This window comes from Rhineura floridana, chromosome 6, assembly GCF_030035675.1.
Source record: "Rhineura floridana isolate rRhiFlo1 chromosome 6, rRhiFlo1.hap2, whole genome shotgun sequence".
Classification (NCBI taxonomy): domain Eukaryota; kingdom Metazoa; phylum Chordata; class Lepidosauria; order Squamata; family Rhineuridae; genus Rhineura; species Rhineura floridana.
The window spans coordinates 64,201,096-64,228,885 of record NC_084485.1 but is presented as its reverse complement, the minus strand read 5'-3'; the positions used below and the strand labels follow the sequence as shown (position 1 = coordinate 64,228,885).

At 45.4% G+C, this 27,790-nt stretch overlaps 1 long non-coding RNA gene across 2 annotated transcripts; it reads left to right on the top strand.

Moving 5' to 3' along the window:
* The first annotated feature begins 766 nt into the window (after positions 1-766).
* On the top strand, positions 767-27,790 carry LOC133386663 (uncharacterized). 2 transcript variants are annotated; one of them, XR_009763238.1, is made up of 3 exons: positions 767-841; positions 3,843-3,926; positions 27,288-27,790. It is a non-coding gene; the product is annotated as an uncharacterized LOC133386663 (long non-coding RNA). The 2 variants fall into 2 exon arrangements; XR_009763237.1 differs by lacking the exon at positions 767-841 and adding an exon at positions 987-1,134.

The window sequence follows — 27,790 nt, the reverse complement described above, 5'->3', positions numbered from 1 at the left end:
GTGTTGCACAACACATAACTGTATAGCTGGTAATTTTCCATTCCTAGAACAATCCTCTGCGCTTGCGCCTCCTTCTGGTCTACGTGCTGAATCCTTCTTTGCTAATGGTGTCCATTAACCCTTACAGAGCCAGGGCTGTCACCAGACCTTTGTGCCCCCCCCCGCATGCACACAGTTTAGTACATCCAGTCGTGCCACCTTTTGCTTCACTGCATCAGTGTGCATGCCTACCATCACCCAAGATGGTGGCATGAGCGTCAACACATCCCTGCTGCCATCTTGGGTGATGTTGACGTTGCTATGGATAAACTTTCAAGTCTATGCCTTTGCTTTAAGGTGCGACTGACCAGCCTGTGTCTTTGCTTTGCTATCAATAAACTGATAAGCCCCTGCCTTTGCTTTGCTAGGGTGAAACTGACAAGCCTGTGTGTTTGCTTTGCATTAGAAGAGATCTCTTGCTTTCTCCCAGGGCTGGGGAGGAAAGATACAATAGGATTCAGAGGAGGGGGAGGGTGCTGGTAGGCATCTTTAAAGCCCCTGTTGAAGCTGCCCCCACCATCTATGAGCGGGTGTAGGACCCTATCCCTATTCTTTCCATGTTATTCCTACCTCTGGTAAAGTTTCTGTTAAAGAAGTCATGTCCAGGAAAGCATCTACTTTGTTAACTGATGTATTACTGTATTCTCCTTTAAGAATTCCAGAGGGAGGATATTGCTACACATGCTCTGTAAGACAGGTGAAGCAGTTAGCCTATTGTAAGAAAGGGAAATTACTTACCACAGTGCAGTTAGGGTGATGCTTGGCTCCTTCTCTCTGTAGGGCCCTGAACCCTTAAGAACAAGTTAGTAGTGTGGTTTACCTTTAAAATTTAAAATGAGTGATGAAGTTCTCAAAACTATATGGTCCTTGTCTCTTTATATTATGTTACGTTACAGAAGGCCCATAAATATAATTTACCTGAGTTATTGGTACTGGTGGCCATTTTGAGAAGACTACAGTAGGACTGAGGCAAATGAGCAGAGACAATTTTCCTTCTGTGGTCAGCAGCAAGACCAAGTTTCAGAGAGGGCAGCTTTTCTTAATAGCGACCAAGTGGGGAAGTTCTATGGTGACAGACAGAACTTTGGGAGGACAGTATGCTGTTTTCTTTTTGTATCATTTATGTAAAATCCTTATATATTTATGTACATATCAGTAAGAAAAATTACTGTTATTTGATTAGTGAGAGTTTTATGTTATTTATCTCACTAGTGTAAGTCTTTTGCTGTGTAAGTCTCTTCAGACACCCTGAATAAAGAGCTTTGACATATAAAAGTATAGTAAACTCTTATAAAGAATTACAGTAGCAGTATTTATATATATTTGGCAATAAGCAACAAGTTTTCAGTTAACACCTTATTTATTTATTCTTTTAAGAATTGTTAGCTATCTTTCTAGTGCTCAAAATGGCATATATTGATCATTGCAATTATCATTGCTTTGCCCAGAGCAGGTGAAAATACCCAACAATATCACCTTACAATCATTCTTTTAGACCACGGGGGGAGAGTTGTGATTCAGGAGGGGAGAGCACCCGCTTTGCATGCAGAAGGCTTCAAGCTCAGTTCATAGCATCTGAAGGTAGGGCTGGGAGAGAGGCCTGCCTGAAACCCCAGAGAGCCACTGCATTACTGAGCTGATGGACCAATGGTCTGACTCAGTATAAGGCAGCTTCCGATGTTCCTATGCTTCCTATTTAAAAAAAAAAGGGGGGGGGAAGTAGTTACTAAAACAAAAGTAGTAAAATGGTCCTTGCCCTCCAGCTTACCATCTAAATGACATGACAGAAAGAAGTCAGCACCCATGATCTGAAAATATATGGGTTTTTTGGCCTGCATTTATCTGGTTAAAAATATTGCCCCTGGAAGGCAGAAGTGATAGCCAGCTGTTCGATGAGAGAAGTCTGTGGTCTTCTTTGTTGCTGTTTGTATATGGTGCTGAAAATATAATTTATGCCATCACATTGACTCACTCAGGCCAACTCATATTTTAATTTCCAAACCGTGATAGCATGTGACCTTGAGAAGTAAAAGCAAATGTTTCATTGTCATGGTATTGCTCCTGACCGATAGCCAGAAAACAGGAAATGAGAAATAAAATAGTCTTTTAAAGATGTTATCAGTATACTTGTCTTGAAATTGCGTCTGTTTTTTTGTTTCATTTTAAAATGCTTATACAGTACTCTGCTTTTCTGTGAGGAAAAAAATCCAATGTTACTAAATGTGTGTGTAGATGTATGTATGTGCTCATTGGTAACAGTTTTCCCCACCCGAAACTCCTAGCCAGAATGCTTACAGAAAAGCTTACACAAAGAAACCTTTATCTGCCAACAATATTCATTTTCAGCTGTCCTCTAAAATTCCCTATACCTATACCAATTTCATTGTTCATATAGGTAATTCTAGGTAAATTTGTTGCAAACACATTTTGACTATAAATAGTAGCTTTGCTTGTTGCTGCAATGGCAGATGGTTGTTAACATTTGTCTGAAGTTATCTAATGTAAGCTGCATTGGGTAGTTTTTGAGAAAGGTGACTCAGCAATTTAATTTATACTAATAATTTTATTAATTACTATCTGAATTTGCTAATATTGACATGTTCCTAAAAGCTATTTAGATATTGATCTAGTTTAGCTCGTGTGGCTAAAATGGTACTGCATTATCTAAAACTTCAGTACAACACTATTGTAGCAACATTCACCAGTACCAATATGACAAGACAAATATTGTGCAAACTGGAGATTGGCATAAAGAGACAGTTAAAAGGTATGAGACTAAAAATTTGCGTATTTTGCAATACTGCACTTTAGGTCTGTTTTCTTGGCATGTGTCCAACTTTTAGGGTATGGCAAAGTGACTCTCACTTGAGATCTTCACCCCATGCTCTTATCTCCAACTAGCATATGATAAGCTGTATGAGGAAAGTCACCAGGTATGTAGGTGTGGCTTGAAATAGTCAGGCGAGCAACTGCATTGTAGAGCTGAAATAATATCTGAATTGTTTATTTATTTGAGTATTTAAAAACTGCCAGCTCAAAGAAAAATATGGTAGTGTACAATCAAATAATTAAGACATCATAAAATTATGAAACAATAAAATACTGAACAAGTAACCAACACAATAATTATACATATATAAAATTAGACAAAACTTCAAATTTTGCCACTAAAAGTTTGGATGGAACATTTCAAATTCAAAATACATTTTTACATTTTGATTGTGAAATTTTATTTCAAAATTAAAGTCCTTGTAATTTTCTGGAAGCTATTGATTCTTTTGGCAGGCATGAAATATGAAATCTTTACAATTAACAAGTATGGTCAGTTACAAAAAATAATTTCATGTCAACAAACAGATACAGTCAAATACTAAATACCACTGTATACTGTCAATCACGAAATACAACCCATGTCATCCAGTACAAGTATGAAATACTGTCAAATATCAAATGTTGGAATGAAATACCAGTCATATGAAATATGTAAATTTATGGGCAGTATTCAACCAACATGTCTCATCAGTACAAGGATTTCCGCTTGTGCAATGAGACTTCTCCCCTCTCCTCCCTCTGAACATGCCCTGCTCCCTCCCCAAATCTGCTCTGGAGGGTTGGAGGAACCCCTAGAACAGATTTAGGGGTGTGTGAAGGGAGCGGAGATTAAAAGTCCCATTGCACTTTATTAATTAACCATTTTTCTCTATTGTTTGCTTCACAAGTTCCTCTGGCCCATTTCATATTGATCCCTCCTCTCCCTTGAACGTGCCATATCTTATGCACTGTATTGTTTTTTGTCTTTTAAGGATGTTTGCTATGGAGGATTCTTCTCCAGAACAACTGTGCAGTTCCATATTTCTCTGAAGAGGTAGCAGGTTGAGATGAGTAAGGTGAGGAAAAGAATCTGTGCTCTGTCCATTTGCTCAGAGAAAAGCAGCTGCTGGGGGCACAAATGGTAAGAGAATGGAGGTGTTGAAAGATGAGTAAACAGCATTAGCAGCTGATTGGGTCTCTTTATCAGGCAAGGAGAGGCGAAATATTCATGAAATGTCCCTTACTTAAGACATTAGGGTTAGGAACAATCTGGTTTCTACCAGAGAATAATACAAATGTGGTTACATGTGTTTCCCCCTAACAGTGTGACATGAATTACTAAGGCCAGTTTTGACATACTGCAGCCTTCTGGGAGTTCTAGACAGTGGCTCCATTTAGATTACTTTTGGTTGAGAGTTGTTGCAGTAGAATGTCTTCTCAGCCATTGGCTCCCGACTTGTATTGGTAACATAAGAAAGTGCTGATTGCTTGGCTAGAAGAGATAACTGTGGGAGGCTTACTACATCCTTTCTTTTACCAAGGCTTACAGACAGTTTCCCCAATTTGACCAAGCTGTGATAGTCATCAGAACTTTTTTTTTTAACCTCTGTCTGAAAAAGTTACTATATTGCTGATGTACCCACTCAGACTCCCCTTGGTCAGGGGAGACTCACCAAAAAAGTGTTCTCACTTCTTTTCATAGGTGAATAGTTGAATAAGTCACATGACTCGTTGGTAAACCAACTTGTGTAGAGAAATGATTTAACTGAAGCCCGCTTTGTTTCTGAGAAGCTGCCTAATGACTATAAATGTGTGTAGCCTTCACCTAAAGTACCACACAGCAGCCAGCACAATTTCTTTGACTCATGGAACCAAATGGAAGACCTCAGGAACTCAAAATGCTCCATTACTCAACATTTTCAAACAGATATTTAAACAATCACTTCTTTAACCATACTTCGTGTTAACTGATGAAGAGATAATGGGCAAGGTCTTAACTGAAAGTGGGCAGTAGTGAGGATGGTCCTAAGAGGATTAGTTGCCTGCAAATTGTTATGGTGTGAAGGAAAAATCACAACACATTCTTCATAGAATGGTTGAAAAATAATATTGGTAAAATATCACAACTGCAATGATGCAGAAATTTTGTGCAAAAACCAAAACTTCTTTTTTAACTATGGCACTCCAGTGTCTGGATAATTACATGTTGATCATACTAATCTGTTGTCATGCTCCTTCACTCTATCTAGTTAGTGAAAATACATGAGTAGAAGTTGGCTTCTGCATGTATCCCAAGTTGGATGGTGACTAGTGCATGTGCATATTGTGTGCTAGATCCATCAGTCAGGGCTCTGCATGTGTATTTCTGATGAGAGACTTTGATCAACTGTTTTGGATGGGGAGCTGAACAGTTCTAGTTACCCCATCGCCCTTTATCCTCTGTTAAATGCTGACTGGTGTTATTTAGAATCCCTAACTTGGGATACATCTGTGAAGCCCTGGACTGGGGCCAGTGTGTGTATATAAGTGGTCTTCTTTTCTGCTAGATTCTGCTGTAGCCCTAAACCAGAGAAAGTTATTCTTGCTTGTAGCATTGAAATCAATGAGATTAGTTAGTTGCAACCAACTTGTGACTTTCTCAGGATCAGGCTTTGTACATCAATTGTTTATGAAAATCATAATGAATTCTCAGTGTATTTCAGTACTGAATCCACAGTGGCTTAAAAAAAATCCTAGAATTTATGTCAATCCTTCGAGTTAGAATTTAGAATTACTTGATAACTTTAATAAACTGAAATCTTATGCTGTCTTTCTAAAGCAACACCATGCCAATCTTTTGAGGCAAAATTAATCCATAATATATAGCACCTCTTATTATTTATTTATATATTATTTATTTATTAAATTTATATCCCACCCTTTCTCCCAATAGAAGCCCAAGGTGACAAATAAAAACACTAAGAACATTCTAAAACATCATAAAAACAGACTTTAAAATATATTAAAACAAAACATCTTTAAAAACATTTTTTTAAAAAAGCTTTGAAAACACCTTAAAAATCTGTTCCAACACAGACTGGGATAAGGTCTCTATTTAAAAGGCTTGTTGAAAGAGGAAGGTCTTCAGTAGGTGCCAAAAAGATAGCAGAGATGGTGTTTGTCTATTATATAAGGAAAGAGAATTCCAAAGGGTAGGTGCCACAATGCTAAAAGTCCACTTCCTATGTTGTGCAGAATGGACCTCCTGACAAGATGGTATCTGCAGGAGGCCCTCACCTGCAGACCATAGTGATTGAATGGGTATATAAGGGATAAAACGATCTTTCAGGTATCCTTGATGTTAGCCTGGTAGGTAGTAGGCAGCCAGTGCAATTCTTTCAGCAGCCGGGTGACATGCTGGCGATACTCTGTGCCAGTGAGCAGTTGCGTCATCACATTTTGCACCAGCTGCAGTTTCTGGACCAACCTCAAGGGCAGCCCCACATAGAGCACATTACATAATCCAGCCTGGAGGTAACCAATGCACGGACGACAGTGGTCAGTCTATGCTGGTCCAGAAATGGCTGCAGCTATCTTATCAACCGAAGCTGATAAAAGACCCTCTTAGCCACGGAAGTCACCTGGGCCTTTAGTGACAAAGATGGATCCAGGAGCATCCCCAGACTACAAACCTGCTCTTTCAGAGGGAGTACGACCCCATCCAAAGCAGGCAACTGACCAATTATCAGAACTCAGGAACCACCAATCCACAACGCCTTCATCTTGCTAGGATTCAGACTCAGTTTATTGGACCTCATCCAGCCCACCACCGAGTCCAGGCACCAGTCCAGGGCTTGCATGGCCTCTTCCAATTCAGATGTTACAGAGAAATAGAGCTGACATCTCTGCTGCTGACATCTCATCCCAAAACTCCTGATGACCACTCCCAAGGGCTTATAAGGACTTCAGGACAGCTGCCAGGGCCCCGAAAGACAATCACCCAATGCTATTCTCTCAAAACAACCCTGGACATAGGATCAGAACCACTGTAAAACAATGCCTCTGATATCCATCTCACTAAGTCAGCCCAGGAGGATACCATGGTCAATAGTATCAAAAACCACCGAGAAGACAAGTAAGAGTAACAGGATCACACTCCCCCTGTCCTTCTTCCAATAGACGTCATCCATCAGGATGACCAAGACTGATTCAGTCCCATAACGAGGGCTGAACCCAGAATGGAATGTGTCAAGATAATCTGTTTTATCCAAGAGTACTTGTAATTGCTGTGCCACAACCCTCTCAATCACTTTCCCTAAAAAGGGAGTATTTGTGACAGGACAGTAGTTGACATAAACCAATGGGTCTAGGGTGGGCTTTTTCAAGAGTGGTTGGATCACTGCCTTTTTCAGGGTGGCTGGAACCACTCCCTCCCGCAGCAATGCATTGACCACATCCTGGATCCACTCGGTCATACCCCCTCAGTAACCTTTAATAAGTCAAGAAGGGCAAGGGTCAAGAGGACACATTGCTGGCCACATCATCGGAAACACCTTGTCCATGTCATCAGGCCACATCAGCTGAAACCAATCTCAAGAAGTTGCAGCAGATGTTGCGCTGGACACCTCACAGTAGATGTAGGTGGGGCATCAAGATTGCTATGGAGGTGAGCAACCTTACCCTCAAAGTGCCTTGCAAACAATTCACAGAGGGCCTCTGAAGGGTCTAAAACTCCATTTCCCGGAGTTGATGTCAACAGACCTCTGGCAATACGGAAAAGCTCCACTGGATGGCTACTTGAGGATGCAATGGTGGCAGAGAAGTGGACCACCTTTGCCACTCTCACACAGTACACATGGTTATGATGTTTTACTAGCCTCACAGCACGTATTTCACCAGGTGCAGGCCCTCACAGCTAACTCCATGACAGATTGGTTTCCTGGTGACAGAGATGGAAGTTCTGTAGACCACAGCAACCCCTCCCCCCATCCCTGCAGCCTGTGCTGGTGTTGCACTGAGTATCCAGGTGGGCAAAGCTAGGTCAGATCAACTCCTCCCAGCTCACCCACCCCTTCATTGCATGTGGGACTACCATCAGCCAAAGTGACTGTCTAGCTTTTTGGACAAAAAATTGCACGGATTGCCTGACAGCCTTGTCTTGGACTGGGGCCCACAATTTACAACACATTTCTGAAGAGCCTTGCTCCAGTTGCTGGAGTTTGAACTACACCTTTCCTCAGCCTGTCATTCACAGACTGACAGCCAGACAGAATGCACCAATGCAACCCTGAAACGATATCTGTACTGCTGTGTGAACTACCAGCAAGACAACTGGCTGAACCTGATTTCACTGGCTGAGCTTGCTTATAACAACTCTGTTCTCTCTTCCACCCAGGAAACTCCCTTCTTTGCTAACTAGGGGTACCCCGCGGCCACCCTCTCAGTTCCTTCAGCCACAGATTTCGTTCAGGAAATATAAGCCATGCAGCAGCTGTTGAAAGAATAGCTGGAGAGAACCAAAGCCATATACAAGCATGCAGCTGACCAACATCGGCAGGAGGGAGGTGACATCAAGGTAGGGTTGCCATATTCCAGTTCCACAAATCCAGGCAGGTTAATTTGCATATTATGCATATTATTTGCATATTATTTGCATATTATGCAAATATTTGCATATTAATATTTGGATTGTCCAGTTGTTTTGTTTTTGTGCCTAGGAATTACCACCAAAAACTGGGGAAAGATGTGAGAAATCTTTTTTTTTTAGCAACATTTTCAGCCTTAAATGCCTAGACTCTAGTTTCCAACACTATGGAGTATTTATTGATTGATTAAGAGAATTTATATCCTGCCCTTTTGCTGTTAAAAACAGAGCTCAGCACAGCTTACAAATATAATAAAAACAATAAAAATACACAATCAATATAAAAACATAATAAAAACACAAAATAGCATCAAACATAAAGTAAGTCAGGGCAGCAGCACGGTTAACCATAACATATACAATATATTTCAGAGATGTGGTGGGTGGAGAAAAACAAGCCAAAATGTTAGGAAAAGGAGTCTTTCACACCACATGCTCAGTTCTAAATACTGTTGCAGCAAGTTTTACAAATTCCTCCAGTATTCCTCTGGTGCAGGCACTCAGACATTCAAAGTATCTGTATGTTTCTTAGGTTTTATAAAAGCAGACCTTTGCTTAACTCAAAATTTCTCAACCACATCTACACAGGTTCCACCTCCATACTCAAAATGAAACTGGGCCTGGAAGTGTGCAACAACCCCACACATAGCTTGCTAATTAGATTACCAATGCCAGGATGTCTGTCTTATCGACTACTCTCCTGCTCCCTGGGCATCATGAAAGACCCAGTCCTGGGCTCAGAAAGAAAATAAATATCTGGTCCTCTTCAAAGTATTGAGAAGCCTCTTGTTTTAATTGAAATAATAATTATAAATTCTTGTTCTTATCACTAATGGGAGTTAATTATCTTGCATATGCTGCTGTTGCTTCTATGGCTGTAACGGAGTGAGGTTAAAGATAAGTGAAATGCAAATAGGAAAAAAAACACAGAAGGCAGTAACACTTTCCTAAATGTAATACCATACCAACCACAACAAGATTCCTATGAGTAACGCAAAAAACTAAGCATCTCACAACCAGTCAGGATTCCTAACCAAAAACCAAAAATATGATAAATGAAGAAATATGTATATAAGCATGACTATCAAATATATTTATTATTTACACAAACTGTAAAGATATTTACAGTGCAATCCTAAGTTTATTTATTCAGAAGCAAGTCCCAGCATATTCAGTGGGGCTTACTCAAACAGGGACAGAACTGCAACCTCAAGTGATAAGCAACTTCATTCACACAACCCAAAATTCCGAATTATGCCACTTTACGCTGTTTTGCAACTGTTTATACTTGTTTTATGGTCATTGGATTTTAAATGGCTTTATTTCTTGTTGTGAGCTGTATTGGTTTCCAACCCTACCTCACAGGGGTGTTGGAAAGACTCCATACACGCACATGCACACACAGCAGATGTATAAATACATACAGCCCATATAATAGTTTATTGTCAAACCAGTTGGTCATTGCAGAAAAATCAGTATTAGTTTTTAAAAAATCAGTATTACTTTCCTACCGAATAAAAACTGTAATACCTAAGTAAGCCCTGCCTACTTGCTTTAAAATTGGACTGGAGACAGAAAGAGTTAGAACACAAACATAATTCGTTTTTACATTCACTCCAAAGTCCCATTGATTTTCAGCACATTCATAACATGTCTACTCAAAGTAAGTCCTATTGAATTAAATGGGATTTACTTTGGGCATATGGGATTAGCATTGCTTTTACAAAAAGCAAGTATTGGGAATGTTTTCAAAACACTGCCCAAGCTCTGACTCCTGCACACAAGAGGAAAAAAAACTGAAATGTATATACTTAAGAACATAAGAACATAAGAAGAGCCTGCTGGATCAGGCCAGCGGCCCATCTAGTCCAGCATCCTGTTCTCACAGTGGCCAACCAGGTGCCTGGGGGAAGCCCGCAAGCAGGACCCGAGTGCAAGAACACTCTCCCCTCCTGAGGCTTCCGGCAACTGGTTTTCAGAAGCATGCTGCCTCTGACTAGGCTGGCAGAGCACAGCCATCACAGCTAGTAGCCATTGATAGCCCTGTCCTCCATGAATTTGTCTAATCTTCTTTTAAAGCCATCCAAGCTGGTGGCCATTACTGCATCTTGTGGGAGCAAATTCCATAGTTTAACTATGCGCTGAGTAAAGAAGTACTTCCTTTTGTCTGTCCTGAATCTTCCAACATTCAGCTTCTTTGAATGTCCACGAGTTCTAGTATTATGAGAGAGGGAGAACTTTTCTCTATCCACTTTCTCAAGGCCATGCATAATTTTATACACTTCTATCATGTCTCCTCTGACCCGCCTTTTCTCTAAACTAAAAAGCCCCAAATGCTGCAACCTTTCCTCGTAAGGGAGTCGCTCCATCCCCTTGATCATTCTGGTTGCCCTCTTCTGAACCTTTTCCAACTCTAGAATATCCTTTTTGAGATGAGGCGACCAGAACTGTACACAGTATTCCAAATGCGGCCGCACCATAGATTTATACAACGGAATTATGATATCGGCTGTTTTATTTTCAATACCTTTCCTAATTATCGCTAGCATGGAATTTGCCTTTTTCACAGCTGCCGCACACTGGGTTGACATTTTCATCGTGCTGTCCACTACAACCCCGAGGTCTCTCTCCTGGTTGGTCACCGCCAGTTCAGACCCCATGAGCGTATATGTGAAATTAAGATTTTTTTTGCTCCAATATGCATAATTTTACACTTGTTTATATTGAATTGCATTTGCCATTTTTCTGCCCATTCGCTGTCAGGCCCAGGATGTGACTCAGGAACCAGACCAACGGCTGTAGTTAATTCGTGTTTTATTAGGGTAATGTCCAAACAAAGACTGCGTTTTCTCATGAAGCAATACAGGGATACAGGTCCTGCGGCATTGGGAGAAAGTTGACAGAGCAAGGGACTTCTTCCCGCCTGTTCTTTAAGAAGGGGCCAAACGGGCGCGCAATCTTTCGCTCCCCCTTAACTGCCCCTCAGGTACTGCCCGCCTTCCCCCTCTTCTCTCCTGTCTTTTCAGCTGTCTGCGTGTGCGCGGTGAGGGGGGAAGCATCACCCCCTCCTCTTCTGAAGTTTCCGATTCCAGGATGGGGGATAGGGGAGGGGCTGATGGTAAACTGCCTCCCCGCTTTTCGGCTCTGAGCAGCCCTCCCTCTTTCCCCTCTTGCTCTGAGCCTGAAAGAGGGGGAGGCGTGAGAATGTCCAGGGAGGGCTCAGGCTCCCCGTTGCTAAGCGACCTTATCACTGGCAGTTCCTCTGTTTCGTCTTCGCTCCAAAGGGGGGAAGTTCCTCCCCCTTCCCTCTGCCATCCATCCGAATACTTTTCTCCCAACTCTCCGGGATCCAGCTCCCCGGGATTGGGACCCCAGCTCTGCCTTCCGACACCATCCCCCCTCCCAGGCTGTGCCCCCCTCCCCTTGTCTGGCTTGGGACGGTGGGGAAAACGTTGATGGAAAAGTTTTACCAATTCTGGAGCATGCACATCAGCTGCATCTTCCCATGATCTGTCAGCCACCCCATAGCCTTTCCAGTGAATCAAGTACTGCAGCTTGTGGCGTCTGATCCTGGAATCTAAGATCTCCTCAACTTCAAACTCAAGCTGCTCATTTACCATGAGTGGAGCTCCGGGAGGTTCCTCCGGCCGTAACTCACTGGGAGGGGCGGCTTTCGTTAAGAGGGATCGATGGAACACAGGATGTATTTTAAACGTGTCAGGCAGCTTCAGTCGGTACGCCACGGGATTGATTTGAGTTCCTCTTCCCATGAAGGCTGGCATACTCCCAACGTTAATTTCTCTGGCGGAATTACGTACTGAGGCTGGTCCTCGGATTCACTTTCTTTGTATTGTGGCTGTCTGGATAAGGCATCCGCTCTCTGGTTTTTGGCTTGGGCATGGTAAGTAATCTGGAAGTTAAACCTAGTGAAGAACTGGGACCATCTTATCTGTCTCTGGTTCAGCTTTCTGGCTGTTTGGAGGCTTTCAAGATTCTTGTGGTCGGAGCGCACTTCAATTCGATGAGAGGTCCCCTCTAGGTATTGTCTCCAGTTTTCAAAAGAGTCCTTGATGGCCAGCAGCTCCTTCTCCCAAACTGTGTAGCAGGACCCCCCCGATGGCAAAATCTGAAGCATCTGCTTCCACTACGAAAGGGCGGTTCGGATCAGCAAAGCGCAGAATGGGCTCAGTAGCAAACCTTCTCTTCAGCTCCTCAAAGGCCTCGGTGGCATTCTCTGTCCATTGAAACTTCTTCTTCCCCCTTAAACAGTCAGTCAGAGGAGCTGTTAATTTGCAAAACCCTGGAATGAACTTTCTGTAATAATTGGCAAACCCCAAAAACCATTGTACATCCTTTTTGGTGACAGGTTGGCCCCAGTCCAATATGCAGCTTACTTTCCCTGGGTCCATCTCCACGCCTTCCGCTGAGATTCGATATCCAAGGAAGTCTAGAGACTTGAGGTCAAATCACATTTCTCTAATTTAGCATACAGGTGATTTTCTCTCAGTCTCTTCAACACCGTCTTCACATGCTGGTCGTGGTCTTCCTGGTTCTTTGAGAACACCAGGATATCATCTAAGTAACAGATTACATACGTGTCCAACAAGTCTCTAAACACGTCGTTCATGAATTTTTGAAAAATTCCTGGACTTCCACAAAGCCCGAACGGCATGACCAGGTATTCATACTGTCCGTAAGCGGTCAAGAATCCTGTTTTCCATTCATCTCCCTCCTTCATTCTGATCAGATTGTACGCTCCTCTCAAATCCAACTTCGTGAAGATTTTTGCAGAGCGCAGTCGGTCCAGCAACTCTGAGATCAGGGGCAGCGGGTAGCTGTTGGGGATGGTGATCTGGTTCAATGTGCGATAGTCGTTACAGGGTCTGAGTCCCCCCCCTTCTTTTTCACAAACAGTAGTGGCGCTCCAGCAGGGGATTGTGAGGGGCGTATGAATCCTCGCCTCAGGTTTTTATCCAGGAATTCCTTCAGGGCCTCCCTCTCATTCTCTGTGAGAGAGTAGATTCTCCCTGATGGGATGCTGGCTCCTGGCACTAGATCAATCGCACAGTCGTAAGGGCGGTGGGGGGGGTAAAGTCTCTGCCTCTTTTTCATCAAACACATCTTTGAATTCTTCATACTTTGGCGGCAGGGTCACTTGCTCGATCTCTTGCACTGCCCCCACTAAGGTGTTCTTGATTCCTTCAGGTTGACAGTTCTCCTGGCAATACTGTGAGGTGACCCACACCACCGCCTCCTTCCAACTTATTTTGGGTTCATGCTTTGCTAGCCAGGGCATTCCCAGAATCACCTCAAAGTTCGAGAGATCTGACACGTATAGCGAAATGAACTCTTCGTGCCCAGGGATTTGAAGTTTCACTTCCTCTGTGGCTTGTGTCACCCCTCCTGACTTCAGGGGTCTCCCATCGATAGTCTCCACAGCTAGGGGAGCGTCCAGTTTCCACCGGGAAATTCCATGATGCTTGACTAACTTTGCATCAATAAAATTTGTGGAGGCTCCACTGTAAATAAAGGCAGTGGAATTAAACACCATTCCTCTGGAAGTTGTAATCCGAATAGGCAAGACCAACACCCCCTTTGGGGGAGGTTGGATCGTTGGGGGGCCTTTATACAACGCTGCCCCCAGTCCACCGGCCTGCACGTGGACTGGGTGTTCTAGTTTCCCGACGGCTCGGCTTTCCCCCCTTTCAGTCCACAGTCTCTGGCCACATGGCCCGGCTTTGAACAATAAAAGCATAAACGTTCCCGACGGCGTCTTTCCTTTTCTTCTTCCGACAGTCTTGGCCTAGCCCCTCCCTGTCCCTCAGTTGCATTACCTGCCATCCCTGCAGAGGGAAGGATCTTGCTGTGGGATGCCAAGGCTGAGTATCTCGGTACCTCCTGCTTCCTTTCCAGGCGCCTTCCTTCCATCCGGTGATCTATCTGTAGGCATAGCCGGATGAGCCCTGGTAGGTCAGCGGGGGGGGAGGTCCTGGCCAACTCATCCAGGATTTCAGCATTTAATCCACTCCGGTACATAAACATCAGGGCGGCGTCATTGTAACCAGTTTCCTGGGACAGAATTTTAAAAGTGTTAGTGTACTCGGAAACAGTCCCTTTAGCTTGCTTCAGAGCGCCTAGTTGCCGAGCTACTGTTTCAGCCCTTTGCGGGTCTTGGAACATCTCGGTCATCTCCTGTATAAATCCTCTGTACCTTCCTAAGACAGTATCCTTTCTCACGAGATACGGAGTCACCCATTTTGCAGCTTCTCCCTCCAGGAGGCTAATCACGAAAGCTACTTTAGCCCCATCGTCTGGAAATTCCATATGCCTGACATCCAGATATAACTCACATTGAGCCACGAAGGTTGCCAACTGATCACTTTGTCCCGCGTATTTTGGGGGCAATCGAATGGGAACCTTTACTACGGCAGCTGGAGGGGCTGTTCGCATCTGGTCTATCGTGGCCTTCAAGGTTTGATTATCCGTCTTCAGCGCCTTGACTGCTGCTAGCAGGGCTTGAACATCCGTCTGCAAATCAGCTACCTTAGTCCTCAAGAGTTCCACTTCTTCCGTCTCAGAAGTGGGGTTCGTCCCCCCCGCTGCTCCCTTTGACATTTTGTCCCAGTCAAGTGAAGAGAGCGTTGAGGGTGATTTAGGTGGCTCTGTCAAGCTGACAGGCCCAGGATGTGACTCAGGAACCAGACCAGCGGTTGTAGTTAATTCGTGTTTTATTAGGGTAATGTCCAAACAAAGACTGCGTTTTCTCATGAAGCAATACAGGGATACAGGTCCTGCGGCATTGGGAGAAAGTTGACAGAGCAAGGGACTTCTTCCCGCCTGTTCTTTAAGAAGGGGCCAAACGGGCGCGCAATCTTTCGCTCCTCAACTGCCCCTCAGGTACTGCCCGCCTTCCCCCCCTTCTCTCCTGTCTTTTCCGTTGTCTGCATGTGCGCGGTAAGGGGGGAAGCATCACCCCCTCCTCTTCTGAAGTTTCCGATTCCAGGATGGGGGATAGGGGAGGAGCTGATGGTAAACTGCCTCCCCGCTTTTCGGCTGTGAGCAGCCCTCCCTCTTCCCCCTCTTGCTCTGAGCCTGAAAGAGGGGGAGGCGTGAGAATGTCCAGGGAGGGCTCAGGCTCCCCGTTGCTAAGCGACCTTATCACTGGCAGTTCCTCTGTTTCGTCTTCGCTCCAAAGGGGGGAAGTTCCTCCCCTTCCCTCTGCCATCCATCCGAATACTCTTCTCCCAACTCTCCGGGATCCAGCTCCCCGGGATTGGGACCCCAGCTCTGCCTTCCGACATTCACTCAGTTTGGAGAGATCTTTTTGGAGCTCTTCGCAATCCCTTTTTGTTTTAACAACCCTGAACAATTTAGTGTCGTCAGCAAACTTGGCCACTTCACTGCTCACTCCTAATTCTAGGTCATTAATGAACAAGTTGAAAAGTACAGGTCCCAATACCGATCCTTGAGGGACTCCACTTTCTACAGCCCTCCATTGGGAGAACTGTCCGTTTATTCCTACTCTCTGCTTTCTGCTTCTTAACCAATTCCTCATCCACAAGAGGACCTCTCCTCTTATTCCATGACTGCTAAGCTTCCTCAGAAGCCTTTGGTGAGGTACCTTGTCAAATCCTTTTTGAAAGTCTAAGTACACTATGTCCACTGGATCACCTCTATCTATATGCTTGTTGACACTCTCAAAGAATTCGAATAGGTTACTGAGACAGGACTTTCCCTTGCAGAAGCCATGCTGGCTCTGCTTCAGCAAGGCTTGTTCTTCTATGTGCTTAGTTAATCTAGCTTTAATAATACTTTCTACCAGTTTTCCAGGGACAGAAGTTAAGCTAACTGGCCTGTAATTTCCGGGATCCCCTCTGGATCCCTTTTTGAAGATTGGCATTACATTTGCCACTTTCCAGTCCTCAGGCACGGAGGAGGACCTGAGGGACAAGTTACATATTTTAGTTAGCAGATCAGCAATTTCACCTTTGAGTTCTTTGAGAACTCTCAGGTGGATGCCATCCGGGCCCGGTGATTTGTCAGTTTTTATATTGTCCATTAAGCTTAGAACTTCCTCTCTCATTACCACTATTTGTCTCAGTTCCTCAGAATCCCTTCCTGCAAATGTTAGTTCAGGTTCAGGGATCTGCCCTATATCTTCCACTGTGAAGACAGATGCAAAGAATTCATTTAGCTTCTCTGCAATCTCCTTATCGTTCTTTAGTACACCTTTGACTCCCTTATCATCCATGGGTCCAATCGTCTCCCTAGATGGTCTCCTGCTTTGAATGTATTGATAGAATTTTTTGTTGTTGGTTTTTATGTTCTTAGCAATGTGCTCCTCAAATTCTTTTTTAGCATCCCTTATTGTCTTCTTGCATTTCTTTTGCCAGAGTTCGTGTTCTTTTTTATTTTCTTCATTCGGACAAGACTTCCATTTGTTGAAGGAAGACTTTTTGCCTCTAAGAGCTTCCTTGACTTTGCTCGTTAACCATGCTGGCATCTTCTTGGCCTTGGCAGTACCTTTTCTGATCTGCGGTATGCACTCCAGTTGAGCTTCTAATATAGTGTTTTTAAACAACTTCCAAGCATTTTCGAGTGATGTGACCCTCTGGACATTGTTTTTCAGCTTTCTTTTTACCAATCCCCTCATTTTTGTGAAGTTTCCTCTTTTGAAGTCAAATGTGACCGTGTTGGATTTTCTTGGCAATTGGCCAGTTACATGTATGTTTAATTTAATAGCACTGTGGTCACTGCCCCCAATCGGTTCAACAACACTTACATCTCGCACCAGGTCCCGGTCCCCACTGAGGATTAAGTCCAGGGTTGCCGTCCCTCTGGTCGGTTCCATGACCAACTGGTCTAGGGAATAGTCATTTAGAATATCTAGAAACTTTGCTTCTTTGTCATGACTGGAACACATATGCGGCCAGTCTATGTCTGGGTAGTTGAAGTCACCCATTACTACCACATTTCCTAGTTTGGATGCTTCCTCAATTTCATATCTCATCTCAAGGTCTCCCTGAGCATTTTGATCAGGGGGACGATAGATCGTTCCCAGTATTAAGTCCCTCCTGGGGCACCCAATTTATGAGATTTTCAGATAAACGGGGGGGGTGAAACCACCATTTTGTTTTCTAGACACTGCCTGAGGTCAGTGAAACTGAAACACAATCCCTGATTGGCTGGAATGCTGAACGGGTGTCGGAAGGCAGAGCTGGGGTCCCAATCCCGGGGAGCTGGATCCCGGAGAGTTGGGAGAAGAGTATTCGGATGGATGGCAGAGGGAAGGGGGAGGAACTTCCCCCCTTTGGAGCGAAGACGAAACAGAGGAACTGCCAGTGATAAGGTCGCTTAGCAACGGGGAGCCTGAGCCCTCCCTGGACATTCTCACGCCTCCCCCTCTTTCAGGCTCAGAGCAAGAGGGGGAAGAGGGAGGGCTGCTCAGAGCCGAAAAGCAGGGAGGCAGTTTACCATCAGCCCCTCCCCTATCCCCCATCCTGGAATTGGAAACTTCAGAAGAGGAGGGGGTGATGCTTCCCCCCTCACCGCGCACACGCAGACAGCTGAAAAGACAGGAGAGAAGAGGGGGAAGGCAGGCAGTACCTGAGGGGCAGTTAAGGAGGAGCGAAAAATTGCGTGCCCGTTTGGCCCCTTCTTAAAGAACAGGCGGGAAGAAGTCCCTTGCTCTGTCAACTTTCTCCCAATGCCACAGGACCTGTATCCCTGTATTGCTTCATGAGAAAACGCAGTCTTTGTTTGGACATTACCCTAATAAAACACGAATTAACTACAACCGCTGGTCTGGTTCCTGAGTCACATCCTGGGCCTGTCAGCTTGACAGAGCCACCTAAATCACCCTCAACGCTCTCTTCACTTGACTGGGACAAGATGTCAAAGGGAGCAGCGGGGGGGACGAACCCCACTTCTGAGATGGAAGAAGTGAAACTCTTGAGGACTAAGGTAGCTGATTTGCAGACGGATGTTCAAGCCCTGCTAGCAGCAGTCAAGGCGCTGAAGACGGATAATCAAACCTTGAAGGCCACGATAGACCAGATGCGAACAGCCCCTCCAGCTGCCGTAGTAAAGGTTCCCACTGGATTGCCCCCAAAATACGTGGGACAAAGTGATCAGTTGGCAACTTTCGTGGCTCAATGTGAGTTATATCTGGATGTCAGGCATACGGAATTTCCAGACGATGGGGCTAAAGTGGCCTTCATGATTAGCCTCCTGGAGGGAGAAGCTGCAAAATGGGTGACTCCGTATCTCGTGAGAAAGGATACTGTCTTAAGAAGGTACAGAGGATTTATACAGGAGATGACCGAGATGTTCCAAGACCCGCAAAGGGCTGAAACAGTAGCGTGGCAACTAGGCGCTCTGAAGCAAGCTAAAGGGACTGTTTCCGAGTACACTAATGCTTTTAAAATTCTGTCCCAGGAAACTGGTTACAATGACGTCGCCCTGATGTTTATGTACCGGAGTGGATTAAATGCTGAAATCCTGGATGAGTTGGCCAGGACCTCCCCCCCCGCTGACCTACCAGGGCTCATCCGGCTATGCCTACAGATAGATCACCGGATGGAAGGAAGGCGCCTGGAAAGGAAGCAGGAGGTCCCGAGATACTCAGCCTTGGCATCCCACAGCAAGATCCTTCCCTCTGCAGGGATGGCAGGTAATGCAACTGAGGGACAGGGAGGGGCTAGGCCAAGACTGTCGGAAGAAGAAAAGGAAAGACGCCGTCGGGAACGTTTATGCTTTTATTGTTCAAAGCCGGGCCACGTGGCCAGAGACTGTGGACTGAAAGGGGGGAAAGCTGAGCCGTCGGGAAACTAGAACACCCAGTCCACGTGCAGGCCGGTGGACTGGGGGCAGTGTTGTATAAAGGCCCCCCAATGATCCAACCTCCCTCAAAGGGGGTGTTGGTCTTGCCTATTCAGATTACAACTTCCAGAGGAGTGGTGTTTAATTCCACTGCCTTTATTTACAGTGGAGCCTCCACAAATTTTATTGATGCAAAGTTAGTCAAGCATCATGGAATTTCCCGGTGGAAACTGGACGCTCCCCTAGCTGTGGAGACTATCGATGGGAGACCCCTGAAGTCAGGAGGGGTGACACAAGCCACAGAGGAAGTGAAACTTCAAATCCCTGGGCACAAAGAGTTCATTTCACTATACGTGTCAGATCTCTCGAACTTTGAGGTGATTCTGGGAATGCCCTGGCTAGCAAAGCATGAACCCAAAATAAGTTGGAAGGAGGCGGTGGTGTGGGTCACCTCACAGTATTGCCAGGAGAACTGTCAACCTGAAGGAATCAAGAACACCTTAGCGGGGGCAGTGCAAGAGATCGAGCAAGTGACCCTGCCGCCAAAGTATGAAGAATTCAAAGATGTGTTTGATGAAAAAGAGGCAGAGACTTTACCCCCCCACCGCCCTTACGACTGTGCGATTGATCTAGTGCCAGGAGCCAGCATCCCATCAGGGAGAATCTACTCTCTCACAGAGAATGAGAGGGAGGCCCTGAAGGAATTCCTGGATAAAAACCTGAGGCGAGGATTCATACGCCCCTCACAATCCCCTGCTGGAGCGCCACTACTGTTTGTGAAAAAGAAGGGGGGGAACTCAGACCCTGTAACGACTATCGCACATTGAACCAGATCACCATCCCCAACAGCTACCCGCTGCCCCTGATCTCAGAGTTGCTGGACCGACTGCGCTCTGCAAAAATCTTCACGAAGTTGGATTTGAGAGGAGCGTACAATCTGATCAGAATGAAGGAGGGAGATGAATGGAAAACAGGATTCTTGACCGCTTACGGACAGTATGAATACCTGGTCATGCCGTTCGGGCTTTGTGGAAGTCCAGGAATTTTTCAAAAATTCATGAACGATGTGTTTAGAGACTTGTTGGACACGTATGTAATCTGTTACTTAGATGATATCCTGGTGTTCTCAAAGAACCAGGAAGACCACGACCAGCATGTGAAGACGGTGTTGAAGAGACTGAGAGAAAATCACCTGTATGCTAAATTAGAGAAATGTGGATTTGACCTCAAGTCTCTAGACTTCCTTGGATATCGAATCTCAGCGGAAGGCGTGGAGATGGACCCAGGGAAAGTAAGCTGCATATTGGACTGGGGCTAACCTGTCACCAAAAAGGATGTACAACGGTTTTTGGGGTTTGCCAATTATTACAGAAAGTTCATTCCAGGGTTTTGCAAATTAACAGCTCCTCTGACTGACTGTTTAAGGGGGAAGAAAAAGTTTCAATGGACAGAGAACGCCACCGAGGCCTTTGAGGAGCTGAAGAGAAGGTTTGCTACTGAGCCCATTCTGCGCTTTGCTGATCCGAACCGCCCTTTCATAGTGGAAGCAGATGCTTCAGATTTTGCCATCGGGGGGGTCCTGCTACAATTAGACCAAGAAGGGAAGGAGCTGCACCCCTGTGCGTACTTCTCTCGGAAGTTAATGCCTCCAGAGAAGAACTACACAGTTTGGGAGAAGGAGCTCCTGGCCATCAAGGACTCTTTTGAAAACTGGAGACAATACCTAGAGGGGACCTCTCATCGAATTGAAGTGCGCTCCGACCACAAGAATCTTGAAAGCCTCCAAACAGCCAGAAAGCTGAACCAGAGACAGATGAGATGGTCCCAGTTCTTCACTAGGTTTAACTTCCAGATTACTTACCATGCCCAAGCCAAAAACCAGAGAGCGGATGCCTTATCCAGACAGCCACAATACAAAGAAAGTGAATCCGAGGACCAGCCTCAGTACGTAATTCCGCCAGAGAAATTAACATTGGGAGTATGCCAGCCTTCATGGGAAGAGGAACTCAAAAAGGCACAACAAGAAGATGCAGACATGCTAAAATATCAGCTGGAGACGGGACAAGGTAACCAAAGTAACCTTTCAATGGAGAAATTGACTGTTATGGTTCAAAACCACCAGATATGTGCCAGAAGGGGAATTAAGGCTCAGAATCCTACGCCAGTGTCATGATTCCATCACAGCGGGACACTTTGGGATTTACAAGACCATTCAGAACGTGGCCAAGGACTTCTGGTGGCCTAAAATGCGTCGGGATATTGAGAGTTATGTAAAGTCCTGCTCTGTCTGTCTGCGGACAAAAACACAAACAGGGACACCAGCAGGACTGTTACAACCGTTGCCTGTCCCACACGAACCCTGGAAGGACCTCTCCATGGATTTTATAACTGATCTACCCAAGTCCCAAGGAATGACAGCCATCTTAGTAGTGGTGGATCTACTTACCAAAATGGCACACTTTCTTCCTTGTGCAGGGGCCTTAGAGGCTAAAGAAACGGCCAAGTTATTCATAAAAGAAGTCTACCGGCTGCATGGATTGCCAAACAGCGTAGTCTCAGACCGAGGAACTCAGTTCACAGCCAAATTTTGGAGAGCAATGTGGAAACAGTTGCAGACGGAATTAAAACTCTCCTCCGCCCATCACCCCCAGACAGATGGGCAGACGGAACATTTGAACGCCGTTTTGGAAAGATATTTACAAAGTTATGTGTCCTATCAACAGACTGACTGGGTATCATATTTGCATTTTGCAGAGTTCGCCTACAACAATTCTCTACACTCCAGCACTCAACAAACCCCGTTCTTCGCTAATTATGGATTCCATCCTAGAGTCTTTCCAAGCAGCTCAGAAGGAATGCTGGTACCGGCAGCTGAGAACTTCCTTAAGGAATTGCAAGCGGCGCAACAGACACTGAAACAGCAGTTAAACGAAGCCAAAACGGAGTACAAGCGAGTTGCTGACCTGCACAGGAAGGAGGCCCCCCCCCTTCAACCGGGAGACCAGGTATGACTGTCCACCCGCTTCCTCCAGAGGCCGGGCAAATGTAGAAAATTACAAGACAAGAGGGTGGGTCCTTTCGAAATAGAAACTCAAATCAATCCCGTGGCGTACCGACTGAAGCTGCCTGACACGTTTAAAATACATCCTGTGTTCCATCGATCCCTCTTAACGAAAGCCACCCCTCCCAGTGAGTTACGGCCAGAGGAACCTCCCGGAGTTCCACTCCTGGTAAATGAGCAGCTTGAGTTTGAAGTTGAGGAGATCTTAGATTCCAGGATCAGACGCCACAAGCTGCAGTACTTGATTCACTGGAAAGGCTATGGGGTGGCTGACAGATCATGGGAAGATGCAGCTGATGTGCATGCTCCAGAATTGGTAAAACTTTTCCATCAACGTTTTCCCCACCGTCCCAAGCCAGACAAGGGGAGGGGGGCACAGCCTGGGAGGGGGGATGGTGTCGGAAGGCAGAGCTGGGGTCCCAATCCCGGAGAGTTGGATCCCGGAGAGTTGGGAGAAGAGTATTCGGATGGATGGCAGAGGGAAGGGGGAGGAACTTCCCCCCTTTGGAGCGAAGACGAAACAGAGGAACTGCCAGTGATAAGGTCGCTTAGCAATGGGGAGCCTGAGCCCTCCCTGGACATTCTCATGCCTCCCCCTCTTTCAGGCTCAGAGCAAGAGGGGGAAGAGGGAGGGCTGCTCAGAGCCGAAAAGCGGGGAGGCAGTTTACCATCAGTCCCTCCCCTATCCCCCATCCTGGAATCGGAAACTTCAGAAGAGGAGGGGGTGATGCTTCCCCCCTCACCGCGCACATGCAGACAGCTGAAAAGACAGGAGAGAAGGCGGGCAGTACCTGAAGGGCAGTTAAGGAGGAGCGAAAGATTGCGCGCCCGTTTGGCCCCTTCTTAAAGAACAGGCGGGAAGAAGTCCCTTGCTCTTTCAACTTTCTCCCAATGCCGCAGGACCTGTATCCCTGTATTGCTTCATGAGAAAATGCAGTCTTTGTTTGGACATTACCCTAATAAAACACGAATTAACTACAACCGTTGGTCTGGTTCCTGAGTCACATCCTGGGCCTGACAACGGGCGGGGTTAAAGCTACAAAGTGCTATAGTACAGTACTGTTTAAAGAAAGATTTAACAGTTGAGGGGGGTGGCTAACGTTTTTATGTATATCTCGAGAACCGGACCACCTAGAAACTTTTTTTTTTTTTAAATTAAAGCTGAGACTCCGGGCCACATAAGGGGCTAGCCGGGCGCCGGGTGGCATGCATAGAATCTGGGTAAAACCCGGCTATCCGGGCAATATGGCAACCCTACATCAAGGTGGGTGATGGAGTTTGGTTGTTTACCCATTTTTTGCCCCACCCCCACACCTTGTAGAAAGTTGGATGCTCAATGCACTGGACTTTTCTTGGTAGAGGCCCAGATTAACCCTGTGGCATTTAGACTGAAGCTGCCAACTTCCATGAAAGTGCATCTAGTTTTTCACTTTTGCCTGTTGACTCCAGGGCCCCCTGCCCCCCTTATCAAAAGGAAGAGCCACCCCTAGGACCTGAAATCATTGAGGGGCAAGAGGAGTATGAAGTTGAACAGATTTTGGACTTCCACCAATTTTGTGGCTGGCTACAGTTTCTGCTCCACTGAAAGGGGTATATAATAATAATAATAATAATACATTTTATTTGTTGGTCGCCTATCTGTCCTGGTTAGTGTACACTCTAGGCGACTTACAATAATAGAGAGCAGTACATAATACAAAATAAAATACAAGCAAACACAATCATAATCAATTTAAAACCAATTTCTATTTAAAACCTTATAAAATTAATCCTCCCCAATCCCATAGGCCCGCCTGAATAGCCAGGTTTTTAAGGCTTGGCGAAAACCCATCAGGGAGGGAGCCTGTCGGAGATCAAACGGAAGGGAATTCCAGAGGGTGGGGGCCACAATCGAAAATGCCCTCTCTCTGGTCCGCACCAGCCTAGCTGTTTTAACCGGTGGGACCGAGAGAAGGTCTTGTGAGGCTGATCTTGTCAGGCGGCATAATTGGTGATGCTGGAGGCGCTCCTTCACATAGACTGGGCCGAAACCATATAGGGTTTTAAAGGTCAGCACCAACACCTTGAATTGGGCCCAGTAAACAACTGGTAACCAGTGAAGATCTATTAACACTGGCGTGATATGGTCACGGCGACTGCTGTGCTTAATCAAGCGTGCCGCCGCATTCTGTACCAGCTGTAACTTCCGGACCGTGTTCAAGGGTAACCCCACGTAGAGCGCATTACAGTAGTCTAAGCGAGAGGAGACCAGGGCATGTATCACCCGTGGGAGCAGATGAACAGGAAGGTAGGGTCGCAGCCTCCGTATCAGATGTAACTGATACCAAGCTGCCCAACTCACCGCCGAGACCTGAGCCTCCATGGACAGCCTGGAGTCAAGAATGACCCCGAGGCTGCGGACCTGGTCCTTCAGGGGTAATCTCACTTCATTAAGCATCAGGTCCGTAATACCCAGCCTTCCTCTGTCTCCCACAAGCAACACCTCGGTCTTGTCAGGATTCAGCTTCAGCCTGTTCTCTCCCATCCATCCACTTACGGATTCCAGGCACTTGGACATGGTATCCACAGCCAACTCTGGTGAGGACTTAAATGAGAGATAGAGCTGAGTGTCATCTGCATATTGGTGACACTTCAGCCCAAAACTCCTGATGATGGCCCCCAGCGGTTTCACATAGATGTTAAACAGCATGGGAGAGAGGATAGAGCCCTGTGGCACCCCACAATTAAGAGGCCAAGGGTCTGATACATCATCTCCCAAAGCTACCCATTGGTGCCTATCTGAGAGATAGGAATAGAACCACTGTAAAACAGTGCCCCCTATTCCTAATCCCCCTAGGCGATCCAACAGGATCAGACGGTCATTCCAGGGAAGCTGAAGAAGACGTACATGCCCTATATCTTGTGAGATACATTAATAGATTATACCCCCATAAGCCTAGGCCAGAGTTTTGGGAGGAGGGGAATTCCTCTGGGGAGGGGGATGATATCATGGGCCCCATGGAGAACCTTTGGCAGGATTGGGAGAATGGAGAGTGGGTTACAGAGGTTGTGGAGGGGGCTGGAGAAACATGGGAGGAATCCTCAATGGCACCCATCTGAAACCAGCTTTTGAACAGATAGACTCTAATGAACAGACTGGGCTCTTCCAGAGAGACGAGAGTGAGAGTAGTTTATCAGAGTCTGAGATAATAGTTTCTCCAAGGTCATGCAGACTGGAGAAAATGAGGCTTCAGTGCAAGGCATCAGCGTCTCTCCCCAGAAGAAGCTCCCACCTTGCAGCCAAGGCTAGAAAATGCTAGAGTGCTGGGGAAATGCTGGGGAAATATTGTGCCCACCCACCTCTCTTTTATTTAGGGTGTCTGGGCGTGATAAAGTTGTTGCAATAACTCTCCATTGCTGCTGCCATGCCTAATTTTCCTGACTGCTGAAATAAAACTTCATACAAAACCCAGCCTTTCAGTCCTGAGTCTGCATCTCTGGTTGGGAGCCAGGACATTGATTGATTTGATATTTTAAAGAGTGAATTTGGAGTTGACTGTCTGTGCCTTCAGTCACAATTTTCCCCTTCTACACTAATGGTGGGTTGTGCCAAAATTGAGAAAAGTTCTGTGACTGTAGTCATACTCCTTGCACACCCTCATGCTCCTCCAGCCAGTAAATGTTGGAGTTATCACGGGGATTGCCCTTTTGCAGAGTTTTGAGTGTGGAATATAAAGCCTAGTATTCCAGAATTCGAATCCTGTAGGAGTATACAAGATTAGAAGACATTAGACAAGAGGAACTATGAAATTCCATGGCTGCTGTGGTTGGTCCCATTGCTATTTGCTATTTTCTTCTCAGGACAGCACCAGCCCAAACTGACAACACACACCTGTCAGAGGGAAGTGGTGCAAAACAGATGTTTCCTAATCCATGCCCATCAACCCCCCCGGAAAGTAGGATAATGCTGTCACATATTCCAAACGAAAATATTGAGGATCCATTCCAAATCTTTCACAAAGGTCAAGTGCCTGACTTTTTGTGGTAGAAGAAAAACCTTTTTTTTTTAGTACATTATTCTGGAATTGTAGCTGAATAATGATAGTGTGTGAAAGCATACCAAAAAGTCTGAAAAAAGCCAACAACTATACCACTATAAAAGGTAAGTGTGGAAAGGCCCCTAATATGAAAATAGCTTAAAGGTTTATAAAGTTTTGGTTCAAATATGCTTAACTGAGGTGGCATAGACCTTTATCATGAAACATACCATCTATGTTTCACAAGGGAAACCATTTGTTTGAAAGCACTCTCCATACAAAAATGATGCCCTTGAGGAAGAGAAGATGTGAAGGATGGCCTTTCCTAGAATGTGTTACTTTTTCACACAGAATGTGCTTTTTATGCAGGGTGGGCCTCAAATAAATAAGAGTGAACTGAGGAGATACAGTTCTTACATCAGAACTGTTCTGCTTCAATTACGTATGTTTGAATTGACCTATATAATGATTTTAGCTGACAGCACGTCATTTTGTGAGAGAATGTTCAGTTGGCTGTCTATTTGCATCTGTTCTATGTGAAAACCTATAGTTAGTTTCTGTTACCTTACAAAAACTGATGTCCCCAGGTTTGTTCTCACAACTGCAGCTGTAGCTCTCCTTAATGGGTAGAGTGGGAGAAGCACAGGTCAGGGAGTAAATGTAAGAATCAAGTGAGTTAGGAATGTGAATTTTCTCTGTTCTCTCCTCAAGTCCTAAAATAAATAAATGAGACATCCATTTTCTCAGGTGTTTTGAGACCAAAGGACCACATTTTCTAGACATCACCATTTGGTCTTCTTTTTTTAACATGTTGCAGGCTGGTTATTCGTTTTCCAGAATATGTATACATGCATTATATTGCAACAGGTCAACAGCAGAATGACAGCAGCCTAATCTTATTTATCTCCTTCTGCAGGACACTCCAAGGCAATCAGAACAATTAGCTTTGATCCCCTGCATCTGGTGGAGTGAGAACTAGATTGTCAGCTGTTCAGGAGTCATACTTGTTTTCCCACAATCAGCCCTCTACTCCTGGGCTCCCGGTTGTCTGGTTTCCAGTCATTAATCAAGAAAATCAGGTATGGTAGCTGTGCTGATGAAGTCAACAGGAAGGCTGTCAGCCAAATGTCAGAGACCTTCTCTTCCCTGAGAAACCTCCAATACTTTTAGAGAAAGGGTAGATGAACACCAGCAACCATGACTTTTGCCTACTGGCCCTTCCTGAGGCTGAGAGCCTAGGTCAGTTGGGATCATGACAACCTCACCAACTTGTACCCTGATGTATACAGCCCACTTTAATCCCTAATCTGGCTTTCCCAGGGAGATGAGAAGCAACTCTATAAGGGAAACGTAGGCAATATCTCTCCACCATTTCCCTTGAGTACACCACCCATGCATAGTCCTACCTTTTAATAATGT